Source organism: Mastigoproctus giganteus, chromosome 1 (genome assembly GCF_048544385.1).
Source record: "Mastigoproctus giganteus isolate SK-2022 chromosome 1, ASM4854438v1, whole genome shotgun sequence".
NCBI lineage: Eukaryota > Metazoa > Arthropoda > Arachnida > Uropygi > Thelyphonidae > Mastigoproctus > Mastigoproctus giganteus.
Window position 1 is genome coordinate 265,853,338 of NC_143575.1, and position 8,885 is coordinate 265,862,222.

Below are 8,885 nucleotides of genomic sequence, written 5' to 3' on the forward strand. Positions count from 1 at the left end.
CATCTAAAAACTCATCTTCATCCAGCTATGGAGGCGGATCTGTTTAGTGGGCGGTGGTAGTTATGCGAGCGACACCAGATGGCGCCACTCTGCCTCAGCCGTCACTTAAGCCTTGGAAGGGTAGGTCCAATGACGTGACTTGCGATTTTTATTTATTTATTTTTTTTTTCGTGCGCGATTTTTTTAAATTTATTTTTTTAACGCGGTGGGATTCGAGCCCTTGTCCATGATATTGGTGATCCGGCGTCATAATAATAATAATAATAATAAAAATAATAATCTGTTTATTACCTGACCTAGTTGTTTCTGCATCATTCAGTTGAATGGCGTCATTCAAGCGTAGTAAGGTACACTTCTGAATACTGCATGCTGTTCTTGTACAAAGTTCAGTTTAATTTCCTGACGACATGGTAGTGACACTGTATAACTTTAATCTCAGATTTGTGGCAATATTATTTTAATAAGTCAATATGTATGTGATGTTCAAAAGTTCAGAGATTTACCTTTATTTTTTAGCATCGCTGGAATATGTTCCCTCCAGAAAGCACATCTTCTCTCATTGTATCCATGACCTACAGTGCTGGAAAATGGATTATCGAATATCATAAATTCCTTTTTTTTTGTTGTGAAGAGTGGCCATTGTTGTGTTTCTTGAGATCCATCAGGTGATATGTTTGGGTTTCTGGAAAGAAAGACAGGACATTGAAGAGTTGAACCACATGACATTATATAAAAAGATGGAAAACCTTAAATTATTTTTACTACATTAGTACTGGAAAATTCATTGTCGAATATCATAAATTCTTCGTTTTTTGTTGTGAAGGGTGGCCATTGTTGTGTTTCTTGTGGTCCATCGGGTTATATGTTTGGGTTTGTTGATGCTTATTTAGCAGGCGCATCAACAGAGATGACAGTTGCACCTGTCCAGTATTCAAATGCTAGTTTCATTCGAGTCATTCTGTAGAAATGAAAAGGGCCTGGAAAAGGCCCTGAATTATGACCCAAAATGTAAGGTGACAGAGTGACAAATGTGTTTGAGGAAATTTTAAACATTTTCAGTTCGAATTTGAGGTTTGAGGAATAAAGACTTCAAGTATCTTCCCTAGCCAGCCAAATTGATGGACCTCAAACCCAATGCGCATCTCTGGAATGAACTGTAAAGACTTAGTCATCAGCACAATCATCTACGTATTGCACAATTATCTAACTCCAAGAATTGAGGACATTTTTATTACGCCAGTACGCCTCGCGTCACTTTTCAATCTCTTGTTGACGCCATGTTCTTCTTGTCAGAGCAGTGACCCGAATATGGAAGAATAGTGGCACAGTGTTAAAATTTTCTTTATTTATGTATAACACTCCAAATAGTAACCCGAAAAGTTTCAATGCAGTTTAAATAACGTCCTTCTTTAATTACAGGTCCTGAAATCAAAGTGAATAAGGAAAGAGACAAAATCATCACCGTACAGTCATCCAATATTTGGAAAAAAAAAGAGACGAACTCCAAAGGCAATTCATGAAGAAGTGGTTACAATATTGGAGGAGGATGCTCCTTCCTATTCCATGGTTAAGAAGTGGGCAGCGGAATTTAAACGAGGAAGTGAGAGCCTGGAAGATTATCCACGTTGAATGACCTGCAATTTTCATCAGTAGGTGGATAGCACAGTTGGTATAATCACCGTCCTCCCCACACTGGGCGGAAAAGACTTGAGTTCGAATCCCCTCAACGGTAAGAGGAATTTTTATGGGTCTTTTTCACAACGCAGCTGACTGAGTTAGTCGGTCTCAGGGGAGGATCGCGTTGTTTTTCTGGTACTACCAGCGAATTTGTAATTATACCATGTGACAGTTTACTTACATTTGCGTATCGTTGACACAAATTTCAAATGTTTTTTTATTATTATTATTTTTTTAATTTTTTGGCCAGTGAACGTGCGTTGTATGGTTCTTCTTCTTCCACTCACATATTTCCCCGAGGAGCTGTTGTGGCCACCAACAAATTCCTCCAACGGCATCGATCATGTGCTGTACGAGCAGCATCGCAAAATATCACGCCCAAAAGTTCACTGATCCCTTCCTTCCACCTAATTGCAGGTCTTCCTTTAACAGCAGTTTTTGGAGTTGGTTTTGTTATGGTCTCTGTGGCATCAGATAACGTGGTGGTATACCATTGCCTACCACACGGCCGATTTTGAAAGGGCCGGCTTTAATCATAGGAAGAGTCATCATGCATCCCACGAGATGCTCTTGAAGAGGAAAAGTGACTACAGCAGAACCCCACTTAGTGCAGAAGACTGATTACAACTGGTTTTCGCCTGTTTTCCAGAGGTCGTCTATGTATATAAACGGATGTATATTATTCATTAGATATGCTTTTGGAAAGTGAGGACATTGTTCGTATGGATTAGTCTGCCCTTTCCGTCGATTTAAATCCCTTTGAACACATATTGGACGCTCTGGGGGAGACGCCTAGTGTCACGTCCACACCCACTAGAAAATGTTCACCAGCTGAAGATGGCGCTGACAGAGGAATGGACGATGTTACCGCAAGAACTTATCAACGACATTGTTCTAAGTATGGACAGGCGGTGCATCGATATTAGGGGTGGTCATATCTGCTACTGAGGAGCACCTCTTCCCTTTGTTCCATCTTTGGCAGTGATGCCTCTGTATCATGGAAGCCAGTGCTGTGTTGCCATTTTTGAATAAAGTCCCTGTGTACCGTTTTGTTTCTATTTTTTTTTTTTTCGGTTTTGTTTCCTTCGCCATTTCTGTACCTCACGAGGTTCCTTTGGTATGCTTTTCCCAAATCCAGACGACTCCTACGAGAAGCTACAGGTGAAAACATGAGTGATCCTTAAATTTTGCAGACCAGTGTATTTTCATGCTGATTCGCACAGTCTTAACCCTCGCTGAATACATTTCTTACGTTTTAAAATATTTGTTCCTGTACAGTATTTCAAATTTAGTCAGATGTACAGGGTTGTTAAAATTAAAGTATCCCTATGTAGAGGGCTCTGGAGCGAGTTCTAAGGCTCGTCCTGAAGAGAAATTTGGACAACAGGTAGAAATAACTTATTATTTACATATTGTATATTGTATCCCAAATAGTGAAACATTTTGCACGAACAGCCCTCTATTCATGCAAAATGGTGCGTCACCCCACATCCACCGTTGTGTCCAAAGATTGCTAAGGAAACACTTTACAGACGAACGGGTCATCAGCCATTATTTCTAGACATCTTTGCCATCCCGCTCATCGGACCTCACTCCATGCGACTTCTGGTTGTGGGGTTTTTTGAAGAACCAGGTGTATCGGGAAGGATGTCAAACTCTGGCAGGCCTGAAGGACAGCAATAGATATCATGTGCTAGCAGTAGCTACCCTTTTTCGGGCCCTGAGGCAAAGAACATATTCGGGCCTCTACTTAATTAATGAAAATTGCAAAACGAGGAGACAGCCAAAGATTCTCGGCCCCTAAAGGCCCCGGACCCGGGCGTAGAGGCCTGCCTACATGGTAGCTACGCCACTGTGTGCTAGCATTCCAGTTGATGTTACGTTCTGCTGTAGAAAATGCTGTTCTTCGAATGGAAACTGTTGTTGACCAAAATGGAGGACAGATTGAACAATTGTAGTGCTGTTCAAGTGATTTGTATCGCCACAGCGCTATACAGTGACACATTTTGTAACTATTTTTTTTTACAATAAATGGCGAGCGCATTCTTTATTTTACTTGTCCAAATTTCTCTTCAGGACGAGCCTTAGAACTTGCTCCAGAGTCCTCTACATAGGGATATTTTAATTTTAACAACCCTGTATTTTTTTCGTCTCCTTTATATGTAATCGCGTAATTCGACCTTGGTGTTATCCAGAGATCACAGCTAAATTCATGGTAATTGGCCTTTTCTTCTAAATTATTTTATGCACGTATTCCTTTCACAACGTCCTTATGTCGATAGTTTTTCTCCCTACCCCCCTCTCTCTTTGATTTAGTTATGCAGCTATCAGCTCTCTTGTATAGCTCGCAAACAAGTTCTTGGGGCATCGCGAGAAGGTAGAATTTTGCTGCTACCGAATCCGCTGACGTTGAAGAGAAGACGTAGTGAATGATCTTGAGACGCCTGTTGTTTTTCTCTCATCTATAGAGACTTTATTTAATTTTATTTTGTAAATTTTGAAAAATGCAAAATATTGAATAACAAAATTAACTTTCATAATTCCACATTTTGAATACTCTAATATTAATTCATTAATTAATATTATTATTTATTATTTATTAATTATGAATTACTTAGCTGCAGTGGTGGAATTGGCAATTTCAGACCCTCATCGGAATTTTTTTTTGAGTGGGATGGATAGAGGAATTTAACTTAAAATACACGATTTTCTTCTTTTAATTTTTACAAAGAAGAAAACGTAGAAATTGAACAAAATTCAATCGAATATCTTGGTAGTTTTAATGGCTTAGACATCCTAATTTCGGAGTCCGTTTTAGCGGGTCTTCGAAATTTTAGCAATGTCCTAAATGCCCACCTTCGATAATTATGCTTAAACCCGCCACTGCTCAAGTAATCGAAGAAAGAAATCTTACCCTGTCCTCGCAAAATTGGCCCAATATCTCATCATCCTTCGTGACAGCTGCGTTTCTTCTAGAGTGGAACCACTGAATATTGAAGTGTGGAATAAACCGAATACATAACTTATTTCGCTGATGTGACCGACCCCTGTCCACTCTGGAAACTTGTAGAATAATATGTCTTGTGGTTTATAATCGAATCTGTATAAATATACATCATTTCCCGAGTTGGCATAGTTTCGAGCAATCTGGTTGGTCGGACAAACAAAATTTACATCGCCTATTAATTGATCAATACCACGGACATAATTAGAATCTACCCAATCGGTGTATTCGTAGATTATTAATTTTTCAATCATTTTGTCCTTATAAGGAGAGAATGTTTTCAAGGCGTACAAGAACTGTTCAGGAGTGATCGAAATTTGATCCATCAGGGGGAATATTTCAGGCAGCATAATTGCCGAGAATAAACTTCCCTCATTTAGGTTTGTTCCAATAAGAATACTCGTATTCATGAATGTCTTATTCTGCAGAGATATCTCTGGATTTTCTATTATTATATAGCCATCTACTACTGGAGCAAAAGAAGCTCCAATTTTTCCTCTCAACTTTGGTTCTTCTTCTGCTAGTTCTTTAGCATCTTTCTGTCTGAGGCACTCTAAAATAGCATCAACGTCATTCTCATCATGAGGACATTTCAATGCTTTAGCCAAACGTAGTCCTTGAACAATACCTTGTGTTTTTTTCTGTAGCCCCCATGGACATGTTGCGGTTCCGCTCTGCATGATTGCTCTCTTGAAAAAGTTTCTACTTAGCGGAGAAAAAAGATGAAAGCCCACACTTGTACCCCCTGCACTTTCCCCAAACAGCGTGATGCTCTCTGGATCTCCTCCAAACTGTGCAATATTTTCTCGAACCCAACGAATTGCTAATAGTTGATCAAGTAATCCCACATTTCCTGGTGCATCTCGATGATCAAAATAAAGAAACCCAAATGGTCCAAGTCTGTAATTCACTGATACCACAATCACACTTTCCTCCGAAACTAACCCTTGGGCATCATAAAGAGACTGCCCCGAAGACCCAAATGCGAATGCTCCTCCATGTATCCATACTAACACTGATGCATTTTCAGGCGGTGGATTTGGCCTCCATACATTGAGTATTAGACAGTCTTCACTAAAAGAGTTCGGTGATAGAAGTTTCAGCAACAAGTCCATCTTTTTGTGCTTAAAAGTCATATTTTGCATGCAGTTCATTGGTTTTTTGGTAGCATTAAAGATTTCGGTCCATTCATCAAGGGGTTCCGGTGGTCGGAAGCGATACTTTCCAACAGGAGGTTTGGCATATGGTATTCCGAAGAAAACTTCCACAGATTTTCCGTTCTTCATGTTTATGGTTTTTCCTCTAATAGGTCCTTTGTTGGTCTGCACAAATTGTGTGGATTCTGTGTTCACGTGCTGACAGAATAATGCTGATATTACAGCTAAGAAGATAACATATTTCCATTTTTTTAAGTAAAAATGAATGTCTTCCGAAGAGTTCATGACTTACAGTTAGTTCAGTTATGAATACTATCAGGAACGATTCTCCTAGAGGAAGACAGAGAGAGAGACAGAGAGAGAATTTCAGTGACATAAATTAAAAAATAATATATAAAAAAAATCATTGAAGTGCAAAAATTATATAGTATATATTTTTTTTCAGTGCTAGAAGACAGCGAAAAAAAAATCTATATTTATTTAATTTAGAATTATAAACACCATAAAACTAGAAACTATTTTAATTTTTCATTTTAATTATTATTATTTTTTTGCAGAATTAGTCTTCACCAAATGACTTCAATAGAAGAGAAAGTAAATTGTGTGCTGTGGTTGGCCGAATTAAAGTCTGTAAAAGAAAGAAACAGGTTCTGTCAATGATAAACCACTCTCTGGAAGGCGAAGGACTGGTTGTTAATAGTGAGGGTTATTTGGAAATGCTGCAGAATTACAGTATTTTATTTCTGAACTAACACGTTTAGGACTAATAGGTGATTACAGTGTTTCAGAAACATGGTGCCCCTTGTCACTTTGCTCTCAGTGTTAGGCAGTTTCTGAATGAAAATTTTTCTAACAGATAGATTGGAAGAGGTGGGTCGATCTCTTGGCCACCATGTTCACCAGATTTCAGCTCATTGGATTTTTTTTCTATGTGGATATGTTAAGACTATTGTTTATTCAACAAAACCTCGCTCTTTAGACAATCTTCGAACTAGGATAACTAATATGATTCAGGGTATTACTGAAACTCAACTGCAAAACGTATCTGTAGAACTTCAGAATCGTATCTCAGTTTGTATACGTAATGACGGTAGACATGTTGAGAATTAACAATCCCAAGAATAAATGTATGTAAAACTAATAAATTCTTTCCCTTATCCTTTTTACAGATTTATTTTAACATACATAAAACGGTCCAGTTGCATCCTCCGCCGTTTTTTTAACATTGTCTTATATTTTGGGATCACTAATGTTTCCCCTTCCTGGTCCGGTAGGTGGGTTTTGAGGTTTCTTCTGTAGATCTCTGCCAGTTGCTGAGGTTGTAGATCCTGGTGAACATTGAATATTGTAATCGATGGCCTTTTTTTTGGGGGGGGGGATGGCCCACCGCCGTGAGTCCCAGGTCATTTATCTCTCGTTTCGCTAGTATTTCTTCTGCTTCTTCCTTACTCTCCGTCTCTATGACGATTCCAGGATTCCTTGTTTTCCTAATAGATTTCATTCTGGTGTTTTCAAAGTCTTCTTTCAAGTTTTCTATCACCTTTTGCTTGGTTTGTTCACTGGAGTGTTTCTCCTCCCCAGTGGGTTTGAGGATGACAATATTTGGAGTCTTCAGTAACATCTTCCTTTTCTGGATTGGTGCATTGCTTGTTTTTTCTGCCTCGCTTGATGTATTCCTCAGCGCTTGGGCGTATGTGGGGGTGCGCTGTGGAATTTGTTTTGCCCCACAGTGGGCGTAAGCCTGGAGTTTTGCGTTGACCCTCTCACTTTCGAGGTAAGCTTCCACCAGGAGTGTGTCGAGCTTATTCCACAGAGTCCCCTTAATAGTGTGGTTACTCTATTCGTCTGCTCTTTGAACAGATTTTCCAGTGCTGTTTTAAGAAACAAGGATTTCTCATATATTGTACCCTCTGACATGATAGGATCCAGGGGTGGGTTCTGCAGTTTATCTTCATTGGCCTCTTTTGCCAATGAAGCAATGCCTCTTTTGCAATGGGTCCTGCATGTGGAGTCAAAGAATGAATGGTTCTTTTGGTCATCAGGCGCATTCTATTGTTCAGCAGCGCAGTTGTTGGAGGCTCTATAGCGGTGTGAACTGAGGGAGGAATCCTGACTTGGTGGTTGAATGAGTGGGTAGCCAAAGAGATTCCTTATGTATGCATGATTGGTATCATTTTGAAAAATAAAAGAAATAATTTGAAAATTATATTTGCTGGATGTCATAATATACAAAGTGCTTTATAATAAGTGTTTTGACAGTAAATTTTTTAAAAAATTGTAATATATTTTTTCATTATTCTATCTTTCTAAAGGTTGAAATTTTCTTTGGCCTAACCATTTAAGAAAGTAAATAATTACTTCTTGACTTACGCGGTGAATATGTTTCTGAAAATCGCCACTTAAATTAAGAATAATTTATCAGAAGAATAATGGAAAAGGAAGGATACAAGGTCCACCGTGATGCACAGATTTTTTTAGGCTTCTTTTGTTTTGTTAAACCTAAGGAAGACTGAATGTAGATAAAAAAAATCTACATATGCGCAATTTTGAAAGCGGAGTTTATAAATGAATTCATCTAAAAATCTTTGCATTTATATGAATACGATTATAAGACATTGATTACTACTATTAATTATATAATATTCATTATTTCAGGACAAATGTTTGAAAAAGATAAATCGATTGCAAGAATAATAGAAAATACTTACTTTAGAGAATTCGTACTTAATCCTTTTACTGCCTAACTTGTATTGCCTTCTGAACATCAATTCTAAGAATTATCAAGATGATACTGAAGGTTATCTTGTGAATAACAAGACGACCTTCAATATATTTAATTATGTTCGTGATTTTGCTTTTAACTTTGTTTTTTTTCCTGTATGTAGTTCTGAAATTGTCTCTCATTATCGTAGTTTCCATGTTTATGTTAGCAACTTATTATGGTCAATTTTTCCTTTCTATTTTTGTAGTTGAAGTAGGGTTTTAGGATCATCAGCGAATAAAGCCATACTGCTCCGTATATGTCTGTAAATTGAGTGTGTTCCGCG

At 38.2% G+C, this 8,885-nt stretch overlaps 1 pseudogene across 1 annotated transcript; it reads right to left on the reverse strand.

Annotated features, from left to right (window-relative positions):
- Nucleotides 1–483: 483 nt before the first annotated feature.
- Nucleotides 484–8,584, reverse strand: LOC150091937 (acetylcholinesterase pseudogene; annotated as a pseudogene). The gene is made up of 3 exons (XR_016546766.1): nucleotides 8,547–8,584; nucleotides 4,592–6,168; nucleotides 484–682 (listed from the first exon to the last, which is right to left on the reverse strand). The product of XR_016546766.1 is annotated as an acetylcholinesterase pseudogene (transcript).
- Between the last annotated feature and the right edge of the window lie 301 nt (nucleotides 8,585–8,885).